At 38.2% G+C, this 15,138-nt stretch overlaps 1 pseudogene; it reads left to right on the forward strand.

Moving 5' to 3' along the window:
• Window positions 1-15,138, forward strand: part of LOC138705730 (fatty acid synthase-like) — a 62,382-nt pseudogene that overhangs the window by 81 nt on the left and 47,163 nt on the right.

A 15,138-nucleotide genomic window follows, 5' to 3' on the forward strand; every position in this document is an offset into this window, starting at 1 on the left:
TTGTACTTAACGTGTATTTTTTTAATATTACTTTATGCACAAAGGTAAGATAAAGATTCAGAGTAGTGATGTAAATTATTACGGATTCGAAAATAGTGTTTTATTGCAATCAATTGGCTATACTTCAGGATACGGCGTAAGTATGCTACTTAGATACAAAGACAGCCATTTAAAATGATTACGAAAACATGTTTTTTTTAATGATATTACAAAGGTAAATAAATAAATAAAGGTATTCCTTGCATCGAAAATAATAAAATCAATAATGCAATAAAGACGTAAGTTCCTAGCTGTATTCTTAAGTTCCAATCAATTAACAAATTTGTGCCTAGGAAATTGACTGTTTCGCGACTTTATGGTGTTTCACCAGTAACCACAGTCTGCTATATACAGTCACGAAGCTTGAGTTTTGAGGGTGCTAGAAACAATAGACTGTGACGGTACTATTTTGCATTGCCTGTAATGAGGCGATATTAGCGATCCTAGTGGTGAGCAACTATCTAATGTTTGCATATTTACTACATATTGAGCTTCGCGACTGTATATACTAGACTGTGCCAGTAACGTGAAAGGTCTAGGATACATTTTAATATTATCTTATGTGATTATGTATCGTGCTTTTCTATAAATATTTCAGATGCCCAAGAAGCCAGTTTTAGTTTAAGACTGCCCAGTCACCATAACAATACTGTTATCCGAAATTATTTGTTATAAACTTTTTTAAAATATATTTTTAAATAAATATAACTACGTACAGAAAACAAACCAAGAATGTAAATTATGCAAAAAAATAAAAATGTAAACATAGGAAACTATTGACATGTTATAATAAAATCTGAAGATGTAAATACAAAAATCTATGAAAAAAAATGAAGAAACGTACCTTGAAGATATTACGTAACAAAACACACCATTATCTATTAAGTATGTGCCAATTAGCGTAAACTCAGTGAACTTTAAATCCTGTAAATACGAAGTGAAAATAAACATGTTTATAGCTAATTTATTACAAAGTAAATAATAAGTTGACACCTGTGGCCGCAAAATCAGGTGGCCCGGGTTCGATTCCTGGTTGGGGAAAGTTACATCTTTCCTGAAGTACTCGTCCAGCTTATAGAAAGCAGTAATTTTTTTTCTAGGTAGTATTTTAGTGAAGTTCGAAAGAAAAATTTTGATTTCTGGTCGCAAATGCTGGCTGGAAAGGCTCAAAGAGACGTTCCCATCTTTCATTATTTAAAATATCGTGGAAATGGTATTATACTATATCTTGATATTTTGACTTGATTAATCTTTTAACTGTTGAAAATGATAAAGTTGACGTGGGGGTTTTGTAAGATTTTACTTCCCTTCTTAGCTTCATTACCAGATAATCCCACTGAAAAACTATTCCTTTGATAAGCTTTATCAGATGGTGTGTAAATTTTCAACAGTCAGTTATTTTTTTGGTTTTAGGTAACAGAGTGGTTATGATAGCAGTAATAGCTGCTTTACAGTCACTGAACTAGCTAGTTGAAAATAAGAGATCCAGTACAATAGATTTTGAAGTGTCAAGTAGATGCCTTCAGGTTCACCATCAAAATTTGTAGCTCCATAACCTAAGGAGAAAGCGAGAAAAGTGGACATGTAGCACTAGCACCTACTCCATTTTGGTTGCACAGTAAGGATCCATCAGTGAAGTTATGACGCTCTTCTTTATTAGGGATTGTACTATAAATAGTTCCCAATGTTAACAATTTTAGGACATCTGTTGGAGTGTCACTTTTGTTGGTTATTATTATTATTATTATTATTATTATTATTATTATTATTATTATTATTATTATTATTATTATTATTAGAGCCCCTATTATTATTATTATTATTATTATTATTATTATTATTATTATTATTATTATTATTATAGCCCCTATTATTATTATTATTATTATTATTATTATTATTATTATTATTATTATTATTAATAGTAGTAGTAGTAGTAGTGGTAGTAGTAGTTATATGAAATAGATTTTCTTTACTTGGGAGATTTGCAGTGGTGATATTGACAATAGTCCACACCTGTGGAGTAATGGGCCAGCACGTCTGGCCGCGAAACCAGGTGGCCCGGGTTCGAATCCCAGTTGGGGGAAGTTACCTGGTTGAGGTTTTTTCCGGGGTTTCCCTCAACCCAATAAGAGCAAATGCTGGATAACTTTCGGTGCTGGACCTCGGACTCATTTCACCGGCATTATTACCTTCATCTCATTCAGACGCTAAATAACCTAGATGTTGATACAGCGTTGTTACTGTTGCTCCAAGATATTTGAACTTCTCCATGTAACATTCCAAGTACCAAATCTCAAAACCTAATTCCTGTGCAATATTAATCCAGTCTCTATCATCGTATCCCACCTTTCCCAAATCCATTTTAATATTATCCTTCCAGCTACGTCTCGGCCTCCCGAAAGGTCTTTTTCCCTCCAGCCTCCCAACTAACACTCTATATGCATTTCTGGATTCGCCCATACGTGCTACATGCCCTGCCATATCAAACATCTGAATTTTGTTAGATTCGCTATTAATATTTAATTTCATGATAGATTAAATCATAATTTTCTCCCTTATAAATGCCACCTACATAAAGTTAATCTGTTATTGCAAAGCAAAAGCAGCTGACTTCCTGCGCTCATAAACTGTACTGCTTTCAGAAGTAGTCTCTTCTGTATTCCACTGTGTCCTGGTACAGCGTTTTAAGCTACATACAGATTCCATTATAAGGACAAGTCGGGGGTGATCTGGTGGGCCCATTATGTTGAGCCCAATTGCAAGTAATGTATATATGATATGATATGACATGACATGACATGACATGACATGACATGACATGACATGACATGATATGATATATGATATATGATATATGACATGATATGATATGATATATGATATGATATGATATGACATGATATGATATGATATGATATATGATATGATATGACATGATATGATATGATATGATATGATATATGATATGATATGATATATGATATGATATGATATATGATATATGATATGATATGATATATGATATGATATGATATGATATGATATGATATATGATATGATATATGATATGATATGATATGATATATGATATGATATGATATATGATATGATATGATATGATATATGATATGATATGATATATGATATGATATATGATATGATATGATATAATATGATATGATATATGATATGATATGATATATGATATGATATGATATGATATATATTTGGTCACAGCACTTCTTTACATGTAAGGGTGTACCTTACAGTTCTGTATCCGGTGCCACCATTAGCATATTATTACAATAACACATTATTTGCAGTACGCATCTACACAAATTCTCCCAATTACACTATGTACCTTTTATATTACTTGGTCAATCTCCCCTTCAGTATTTCTCCTACATTTCATTTGCTATTCTCTATTTGATAATTAATCCTAATATATCTAAAATTATATACACCTTTCAAATCCCCTTTTTCCTCTAACTACTATTCACTAAAATTTCAATTTTACTTATTCTCTATAAATTGTCATATTGAATTATTTGCCCTATTTGTTCTTTGACCTTTTCTCCTATCTTTCTCTTATATTCATTTACTGTTCCAACGTTCAAATGTTAGTACTAATTTTATGCTGTCACTTGTTCACTTCTCTTAACCCTTTTTCACTATTTTCACTCATTCCTATTTGCGCTCACTTTCACTTTCTCACTATTCTACTCACACCTAATCCTTTCTCACTATTCTCACTTCCTATAAATACTTATATTTATCTCTACACATCAGCTTATTCATTTTCTCTCTCCCCTATACTTCTCTATCATTTACAATTTCCTTTACTAGCACTTTCTGATCACATCCCCACATTTTTTAATCATATCTAATACCTTTGCTATATCCTCAGCTGTCGCAGGTTCTGACCTTTCTTTACTGTTCGTCTCTGCTTTATTTCTATCTCTGTCTTTCTATTTATTTCTTCTTCTATTCCTCTTTTATTTTCCCCCCCACGCTTTCACTTTCACATCCTAGATTTCCACTTACACTCGCACCCTTAATCTTTTCACTGCTTTCTTCTCCATCACTTCCTGACCTTGGTTTCTCTTTTTATCCCCACTCGCCTTTTTTCTAGCACCCGTGTTTCTTGAATAATGTATATAGCATTTCGTATGTATTTTCAGGTGTGAGCCCAGCTAACGTGAGAGGAAAACGAATCGGAATGTACTTGGGCACATGTTTTAGCGAGTCCGAGAAGACTTGGTTCTACGAGAAGCTGCAGGAAGGAGGCCTGGGATTCCGTGGCTGCTCTCGGGGCATCATGGCTAACAGAATATCTCAGTGGCTTGAAATTCTTGGTAAAAGCAGGCCTATTCTTGTACTGCAGATTGATATACTTTGACATGCAGTTGTTGAGTATTAACTGTGATAAATGCCACGTTGTCATTGCAGGTCCCAGCTACATGGTGGACACAGCCTGCTCATCCAGCTCGTATGCTATGGAGCATGCGTACAGGGCCATTCGAGATGGACACTGTGAAGCTGCCATCGTAGCTGGAAGCAATATATGCCTACACCCACATGTCACCATCCAGTTTTGACGCCTGGGCGTGCTGAGTCACCAGGGCATGTGCCGCTCCTTTGACAGGGACGGTGAGTTGCCCACCATCACGTAATCCATCATCTGCGAACAGAACTTTGATTATCTTAGTTAATTGGGTTCATAAAGCTAATGACGGTTATTGAAACGTGAATAATCAAATCATTTCAACTGATGTTATAATGACAATGTATTCCGAAAATAAGACCTAATCACATACTTAAAGGCCCTGTCAACTTAAAAAAAATGTACTTTTAGTTAGAAAATGATTCTAACAGAGTAGGTGTAGAGATTAGTTTCTGTGAAAACCTGAGCGTAGTACGATTAATAGAATGGCGACAATCCACAGTTAAAAATTCCCGGAGATACAGAAATGACGTCACAACTCCACTGTGGCGAGTATGCCACGGCCATGAGTAGCAGCAACTGGGTTTATACCAGTAGCAGCCCGTGGTTACAGAGGTTGGCAGTTCTGCATGAAAAATAGTGTATTTAGCAAACGCATGCTGTTTATTGCATCTAAATCGGATGACGCGTGTAATTACAGCCCCTTCTCGAAGTTGACTGTGCACCCGAAATTGTACTCCAACCATCCGTGCACTACACCTCTCCCACCTGGTACAACTAGTCACGTAGTGGAGATGTGCCCCGCATGCTTTTATAGTTTTTTAAGTCAAATTAGCTAAATCCTTCACTCCGGTGTTTGTCCATGTATTTTCTCCTCTAAACAGAATACAGAAAGCGTTTTCATGAGCGCAGCAAAAAACCAATCGTTTCCATTACACATTTCGGTATAAAAATGACTAGTAGGCTACATGATTTCCTCGACTTTTTCCGGAAATTTCAATATTTAAATTTTGTGTAGGACGTCCTAATTTCTTAAGTTAACATGCAATTTCTCTTTTAACTTCGAAAAGGGTTGGTCGATTAGGTTTTCATTTCATTCATATTTAATATAAAATACTTCCTTAGACACACTGACTAATCACATCACACCACACACAGTACTATAACACACTGGAACTGTAATGATATGCAGTAGTCCAGAAGCCTGTGTGTTCTAACGCAGGTCATAAAGAGATGAGGGTGTTGGCGGTTCTTTTGTATTTTCGGAGAGAGCTGCTTCGGTTGCAGCTCTAATGCAGTCTTATGGGACGGTGAAGAAAACCAGTTTTCTGCTGCCGACTACCCTGCGTTGAGCTCCAGGAACTGCCGATCACAGATCCGAAAAGTACACTACAGCTAAAATTCTCGAGCAGTTCAAGGCTGCTACAGACAGTAAAATCTCGAATCGAAGGAGAATGAATTGGAAAAATAAATAAAACAATGAACTAGATTACATAAAAGCACGTTTTACATTTTTAATTTTTTCAGGTCCATTTAAATGGCGGTTCTGCAGCTCTGCAGTTCTTATTGTAGAGCTGCCCTTGTTTATATGGTAATTGTAAGCTTCTTTCCACGTCAATCTCTTCCTATTATTAGTGTAAGTTTCTGGCGTCCAATGTCGTGACTTATGTGGAATAGTTATTTTCACAAATCATGGCTGGAATCAGGCCATATCAATTTGAGCTCAGGAAAGATGAAATTGTAAGAATATGGAAGAAAGCAGTGAGAATAGAGACTGGCTAGGAATCACAGACGTGTTTCTGTGGTGAATGTTTCTTCAGCCACTCATCAAGAGAGTTTCTGTTCCTGTGAAAGTGCAGTGATAAGAGATGTAAAGGGAAGTGCTGAGTATATTACATTTCGTAATGCATTTCACAAAGTTACACTAAACGAAGACACTTGAATATTGCTAGGTATTTTATGATGGTGAGGACGGAGTCTAATTTTGAAAGGGAAGAGGTTCCAGAAGGTAAATAACAGGAACATCGCTATGTAGCTTACAGACAGTTTGTTTAATGGATTAATTCTTTGAATCTCCTCGGAAGAGGAAACAGAAAAGTCATACCTTCAAGTGTAATAAAAGAAATTCATCGCGAATACCCCGACCCTGATAATGAATACAGGAACTTTCAAACTGCTGATAGAAGGGAAATTTCGTATTTTGATTAATTAGAAATTGTTTTTAATTTAAAAAAATTCATCACAATTTATTATATTTTGCAACCAACACACTGAACATTAAAAAAGATATCTCAATTTTTACATTTTTTTTTTTTATTTTATCAATTGTTCCTTCCTTTCATAAGGTTTTAATAACTTTACCTCCAATAATATGTTGACCATTTATAATTGTTTCAATAACTCGATCAGGAAAAAGTAATCAATTTCTAAAACCTATTACAACCTGAATTTTTTTAAAACAAATTCGAAGCTTTAACAGATAAATTTGTATCAATATACACATCGAAATTTTTATTGGATATAGGACAAAAGGCGAACAGAGATAGTAAACATTCCCACACAATAAAAAATATTGCACTCTTGTTTATTTTTAAATGGATTCGGAAGACTTCAAAATCTGTGCTTCAGTGGCAGACCATGACGATATCTTTGAAAAATATTGGAGTGCAACAGGTCAAATGACTTTATTGTCAAACGCCTGGGATTAGAAAACAATAACGACAACAAATTGTTATATTTCGATAAAACCGCCCGCTTCTCCTATGGTGTCAGTGCACTCGTCACTACTGGTACTAGTTGTTTCACAAAAGGACACATCCATATCATTTACCTCCTCACTTTCAGAAGTTTCACAGTTTGAAATACGTCAGAAAATTTCACTTCCCAGCTCACAGTGCACACCTCATTCATTGCAATTTGTATGTGTGTTTAAATTGGCATCATCACTTGTTTGTTCTTGGATATCACTGGTCCCTGCTTCTTCGTACATTGTCTCACAAAGTTCGCTGCATGCACTTGCTTGTTTTATCATCTACTTCCTTTCTCTGATTTTGATGACATCCATTAATTTCACCCGGTTTTAATTTTAAAGAAGGGATTGCACTTTTTTTTAAAGCAGTCTACTTGTTTTCATATGCAAAGTTAAAATCTAAGCTGGGATATAATTTCAAAATCTTCTGGAATGAAGAGTTCAGAACAAACGATGGAATTCCGGGTGGGTTTTGAAATTATGCCGATTTATTCGATTCACCCACGCTTTGAATCTCATTGGTGGTCATTGGTGATTAGGAAATACATGAATACTTATTCCAAGATCAATGTTTGTAGTATTAGAACACCCAAAAACACAACAGAGAGGCATTTCCGATAGAATAGCACACAAACTTGTATATAAAATAATAAGACATTAGTTACTTCACCGTACAAAATGCTACTGAGTAAAGCTCTATGGAAGAATCGCAGTGAACTACCTGGAATTGTGACGTCACGACTACAGCTGGTGTATCATTATACACGCAGTTTTGAGAGAACGGAGTGTTGTAGAAACGTGCGGTTTTCACTGTTATGTATTTCTCTAAACAGAACCTTTACTTTGAATATCACTTTGTTTTTAAGTTGATGGGGCCTTTAAAACCATCTTTCTTTTAGGTTGCAACTTTGAACAAAATGATATATTATCAAAATATATCCCTCAATAGTACGGTTACCTCTGATTGAGGTTCTGACTCATATGTATATCTACTGTCAGGCAGTACAGTCTTAGAAAAAAGTTTTGTTGCACAGATACTTTGTAAGTCCCAGAAAGAAGGCAGTGCGCATGATCAGAGGACAAGCGACCTGGTTCAAAGAGAACGACTAGTTGAGGTAATAAAATTAGTTTTGTTTCGTTGTATGTCTGATCATGCGCAGTGCCGCCTTTCTAGTATCTGTGCGACAAAACTTTTTTCTAAGACTGTACATCTCACTTGACGATATGTCAGAGGAAGAACAATTGTTTGTGTACATCTGAAGTCTGATTAGTGTAATGTATAGCTAATTGGCGATGCATGCAATGGAGGGGAAAAGGAACTGGCCACTTTTCTATAATTTTCCTAGCATGTGAGTTCCAGGATACAGCAGAGTCGATTCAGGTACCTAAGAATTTAGTATATTTGACTGTAATTGGATTGGTAACAAGTAAGAGTGATATAGGGTAAACTAGGGTCAGTTGGACAGTCGGGCATGTTGGACACTCTGTACTTTAACGTGTTAGCTCGCCACTTGTGGGCACAACATTCTGCTAGAAGTCAATGACGGAAGTAGCCACGAGTGGGGCCACTTCCGTCATTGACTTCTAGTAGAATGTTGTGCCCACAAGTGGCGAGGTAACACGTTAAAGTACAGAGTGTCCAACATGCCCGACTGTCCAACAGACCCCAGTTTACCCTGTATTATTTTAATGTACCGAAGTACATATGATATTTCCATGCAGATATTCTGCGTCATCATATGATGAAAGAGTAATGGAACAGAGAAAAATTCTCTCCAACACCGGAATTTGAATCCGGGTTTTCAGCTCTATGTGCTGATGCTTTATCTACTAAGCCACACCGGATATCCATCCCGGTGTCGGACAGAATCGTCTCAGTTTAAGTTCCAACTCTTGGGTTCCCTCTAGTGGCCGCCCTCTGCACTATGTCATAGATGTCTATGAACGTAGGACTGAAGTCTACACATGTGCGGAGGTGCACTCGTTATGAGTGACTAGTTGGCCGGGATCCGACGGAATAAGCGCCGTCTTAAATCACGAAGTGATTTACGGATATCATATATATTATTTTAATGTACCAAAGTACATATGATATTTCCATGCAGATATTCTGCATCATCATATGATGAAAGAGCCACTAGAGGGAACCCAAGAGTTGGAACTTAAACTGAGACGAATCTGTCAGACACCGGGATGGGTATCCGGTGTGGCTTAGTGGATAAAGCATCAGCACGTAGAGCTGAAAACCTGGGTTTAAATCCCGGTGCCGGAGAGAATTTTTCTCTGTTCCATTACTCTTTCATCGTAAGTAAGAGTGAAGTGAGGAATAGGGTAGAAATGCCTCAAGGAAACATTTAAGGATTTTAATTCTATGAAATAATGCGAGAGCTCATACAATATTGAATTTCGTAGTGAATAGTTAGAAGGTAGCTGGGAAAACGGATTTTATATCTTTAGAAGCTTTTGTCGAAAATTAGAGGTCTGCTCTATAGAATCAAGTCACTACACCTTGTCAGCTCGACAATACTGGGGATAGCAGGGTAAAGGAAAGGGGTAAACAGTGATGGAAGAAGCCTCTTTAATTGAAAAAAAAAATGCATTTGTGCATAAAAATGAAAGAAGAGAATGTTAACAGGAACTGTTACCTGATCCATCCTGTATCTCACCATATACTGGCAGACTTTATCCTCTGAAGCAGGAAGGCCTGCACTCTTGTGTGTCTGTGTGTCCAGCCAATGGCTACGTGCGAAGTGAGGCGGTCGCCGTGATGTACCTGCAGAAGGCACGTGACGCCAAGCGTGTGTATGCACGTGTGGTGCACGCCAAGACCAACTGTGATGGCTACAAGGAGCGCGGCATCACTTTCCCCAGCAAGGAGTTACAGCGAGTCTTGCAGGACGAATTCTACCAGGAGTGCGGCATTAATCCCACGACAGTCAGCTTTATGGAGGCCCACGGCACTGCCACCAAGGTAGTGATATTATTGTGAACTCCAGGCTTTGTGCCTTATCAAGCATAGTCTGGATATAGAACTAGACTTTTTCAGAAATTATTGTAAGCTACACCACTTTTGGATCCTGCAGATAATTAGAGAATTACATGGAAAAGAATCACATATTTTATTGATCACATGAGTGAACGAACTTCTGGTCAAATTTACCTGTTATTTCTTGTCTTCAGCATTTCATTTTTAAGAAGAAGGTTAGAACAAGCAATTTATTGTCTTTTCTCTTATCCTAAATATTCTAAATTAATTAAACATATAAATTTAAGGTGCACATGGACTTCCACTTCTCTTATTTTCTGATCTACCATACTTCAGAATTTCGTGTTATAGCTACTGTGTTTTCCTAGTATCACAGTCTAGTATATACAGTCGCGAAGCTCAATACGTAGTAAATATGCAAACATTAGATAGTTGCTCACCACTTGGATCGCTAATATTGCCTCATTACAGGCAATGAAAAATAGAACCGTCACAGTCTATTGTTTCTAGCACCCTCAAAACTTAAGCTTCGTGACTGTATATAGTAGACTGTGCTAGTATTCAGTTTGAATTTATTCTTGAAAATGACCGTCAGATATTGGCAAATGGAAAATAAACTCATAGTGTACTGTATGTACCAATGTCAGCAATCTTCATACTAGTAAAAACGAATGTTTGTTGTTGGCACACTGTTTGATGTGCAAGATTAAAGAACTTAATTGTCTTAAATACCATACTGTATTTATATGATAAGATTGCTGTATTAAAGGCTACTAAAGAATCATGGTGTGATTAAATTAACATCAATTTGTGACAAATAAGGGAGTGCAATCAAGATTAAACAGAGAGATAATAGCTCTACTTTTAATGCCATTGAGTTTCCACATCGAAATTCAAGGATTGATATTGTCGGCTAATTTGGATTGTGACAGATGGATGAAAGTCATTGAAAATAATGGACTTTATTTTGCGGAATAATATATATATATATTTTGCGTTTAATGCCTCAGGGCGAATGATTAAATAAAAAATAAAAAAGCTTGTGAGACATGAGACTTCCTTAGAAGTAAAGAATAGTAAGACTAGGAATTGCAGAGCTGTGAAATATTTGCCTAGGTTGGCGACACTGAGGAGCTGGTCACGCTGGATGAGGTGTACTGCACTGGTCGAGACAAACCTCTGCTCATCGGCTCTGTCAAGTCCAACATTGGCCACACCGAGCCAGCATCGGGGATGTGCTCTATCGCCAAAGTGGTCATCGCCATGGTGACTGGCTTTATCCCCCCCAACCTGCACTACAATAATCCCCGGGAAGGGGTGGAGGCTCTGAAAGAAGGACGACTCAAGGTCAGAGGTGACACTGCTTCTTCAGGAATGTCCACTCTTTGATTTTACTTTCACATTAAACAAAGTATGAGGAGAGTCCAGTTTTCATAACTATGCATAATTTTTTTTGTCCAATGATGATGATGATGATGATCATCATCACTCTTGTTGCTGCACCTGATGGCCTGGTGGTCTCTGTCTGCAGGTGGTAACTGAGAAGTGTCCTCTGAGAGGCGGGCTTGTCGGCATCAACTCGTTCGGCTTCGGCGGTGCCAACGCTCACACCCTGCTGGACTGGAACCACAAGACCAAAGTGAATGCAGGCGCCCCCTCAGACCACATCCCCCGCCTAGTGGTGGCGTCTGGACGTACGAAAGAAGCCGTTGACGTCATCCTCAACGACGTCAGTAACCAGTATTTTTTTCTTAATTATTTATCTGTCCCTTCGTCATCTTTTCTTAATGTATTTATTTTACCTCACTTCGTCTCGCCAAAAAAATATAGTTTTGTAAAATTTTTCCTTGTTCCACATCTTAAAGCTTCAATGGTAATGTAAGATCTGTGGAATACAATAAATGAAATGAAAAAATAAAATATGAAATCTGGTTTGCTTTCTTTCTTATTTCGTTTTATCCTTTCATTCTTTTCAGTATTCAGTTATTCTTTCCTCTTCATGTTTCTTTTTATCTTATTTCTTTTTCTATCTCCCTTTCTTCTTTTTGCTTTCATTCTCGTTTCTGTCTTTGCTCATTTCTTTCCTTGGAATTTCTTCCATTCTTTAATGTTCCCTTCTGTTATTTTCTTCTGTCCTTCTCTCTTTCTTTTCTTGCTGTTTGCCTGCTTTGCTTCTTCTTCTCTCTTCCTCCCATTTGCATCTTTGTGTATTTTGTGTATTCTCTTATATCTCTTAACTTTCTTCTTTTCAACCCTCTTCTACTTGATCTCTTTCCTTTTTTCGCTCTTCTTTTTCCTCTTTGTTCCTTTTTTCCCCTCTTTTTCTTTTTTTTCTGCCATATGCTTTCTTTGCTTTCTGTATAACAGCATGGCAATTACATAATAACGATTATGAATAATAGTAATAATAATAAAAACAAAATAATAACAATAATTATATGTAATAGTAATAAAGAAATCCTTGAGTTCATTGTACAAACAAATCAGATCAGCTGTGGCAATGCTTGCAGTTGGAGAGCAGGCCTCTGGACGCGGAGTATGTGTCCCTCCTGCACGACTTCCAGGCTGTCAACATCCCGGGACACTGCTACCGAGGCTACACACTGCTGTCCAAAGGGGGCCCCAAACAAAGGAGCATCAAGGTACAGTACGAGGAAGCATGTGTGATAAGCGAGGCCGAGTCAACATAATCACTATCATCATCATTTCAGTAATTAGGTACCTACTGAATTAAATCCATTGTCACCTCGTCTTCATCTCAGTTGGAGTGGAAGACCCTGTTTGTGAATTTTTTCTTCGTGCAAGTGTAGCATATCGTCATTGCACTTCCAAAATCCGCTCTGTGTTTTTAACAAGATTTTACAGGAGAAAGAGAAAACCATTGTCACTTTTAATTCACGTGATTTTCAAAGCTGATTTCGGTATAATTTCATCATTCCTCATGTAATGCTGCCAGCCGCAATCCGTGCCTTCTTCTTGGCACTGACTTCGTTGTTGTCAGTCACCAATGCTCCCAGATATTTATAGAAGATTCCAGGTTAAGTAAGAACCATAGCGCATATGAAGCTATTCCATGAAATGACAGTTGCCATAGAAACGCCTACCTTCCACAGAGCTTCCTCAGTGTACTAAGCAAGGCTTCTTTCTTCATCTGAAATATTTTATAAATTTCTTTACTCTCTCATAACTACCATGTAATTTTAAATCTTCTCGGTGCTACTTCATAGCCCCAAGTTCTTCATGCGTTCATTAATTGTTCCAGCACCTCACTCAAGTTTTAGAAGTTCCTTCGGAGTAGGACGACATCGTCTGTGAATACCATGTACTGCAGACTTACTTACTTATTTACTTACTGGCTTTTAAGGAACCCGGAGGTTCATTGCCGCCCTCACATAAGCCCGCCAGCGGTCCCTATCCTGTGCAAGATTAATCCAGTCCCTATCATCATATCCCACCTCCCTCAAATACATTTTAATATTATCCTCCCATCTACGTCTCGGCCTCCCCAAAGGTCTTTTTCCCTCCGGTCTCCCAACTAACACTCTATATGCATTTCTGGATTCGTCCATACGTGCTACATGCCCTGCCCATCGCAAACGTCTGGATTTAATGTTCCTAATTATGTCAGGTGAAGAATACAATGCGTGCAGTTCTGTGTTGTGTAACTTTCTCCATTCTCCTGTAACTTCATCCCACTTAGCCCCAAATATTTTCCTAAGAACCTTATTCTCAAACACCCTTAACCTCTGTTCCTCTCTCAGAGTGAGAGTCCAAGTTTCACAACCATACAGAACAACCGGTAATATAACTGTTTTATAAGTTCTAACTTTCAGATTTTTTGACAGCAGACTGGATGATAAAAGCTTCTGAACCGATTAATAATGTACTGCAGACACCTAGTAAAAATAGTTCACACACCTGTTCATTCATCATTATCATTGAGGGCTAGCCTTCTGACCCTGGTACATGTGCAACACCAAGTGCAGTGATATTCCTTGGCAGATATTTAAAACGTGCATAATTAATCTGAGACAGTTTAAGAAGAGCTGGTAACTTAGTGTAGCTATTTAGCAAGTGAAGCCAAACTATGTACTTCCATAAATCTGTCTGCTCTGTCCAGTTCTGGCCCGGCTGCAAGCGCCCCGTGTGGCTGGTGTTCAGTGGGCTGGGGTCGCAGTGGCCCTGCATGGGACGGTCCCTGCTGCAGGTGCCGACGTTCGCTGCAGCCGTCGACAGGTGCCGGGCGGCCCTGCAACCCCACGGCGTGGACGTGCTGCACATACTCACGTCCGAGGACCCCGGCACCTTCAGCAGCATCGTCAACTGCTTGGTGGGCATCGCAGCCTGCCAGGTTAGTATGCATAGCCTTTGTTTGTTTCTTCTTTGAATTCTGTTTTCTTCCTTTTTTCTTCTTGCTCTTCCTTGATTCTTTCTCTCATTTCTTTTCTGTTTTTCTTGCTATTGCTCTGTCTCTCATACTTTCTTGTTTCTCAATCTCTTTCTCTTTTCCTTTCATCTTTCCTTCTCCTATCACACACACACAGACACAAAAGTCAGACTTGTTCTTACATCGGAAGAATTTCATTCGCAAGCACTCTACAAGAGCACTGAAGTGTGCCTGGACTGTAATGTGCTGCAGTGACGCCCCCTTGTTCACAGATAGGCCTCGTGGACGTCATCAAGGCCGTGGGCATCCAAGTGGACGGCATCGTGGGCCACTCGGTGGGCGAGCTGGGCTGCGGCTACATGGACGGCTGCCTCACAGCCGAGCAGACGGTGCTGGCTGCCTACTTCCAGGGGCGGCCATGTCTGGAAGCCAACCTTGCTAAAGGCTGCATGGTGACTGTGGGTTAGTTGCTTCTCCAGCGAATAGGGATTATAAAGAATGGACACTTCGCGTCGATACCTTTGATGTAG

The sequence above is a fragment of the Periplaneta americana genome, chromosome 9 (assembly GCF_040183065.1).
Source record: "Periplaneta americana isolate PAMFEO1 chromosome 9, P.americana_PAMFEO1_priV1, whole genome shotgun sequence".
In the NCBI taxonomy this organism is placed as follows: domain Eukaryota; kingdom Metazoa; phylum Arthropoda; class Insecta; order Blattodea; family Blattidae; genus Periplaneta; species Periplaneta americana.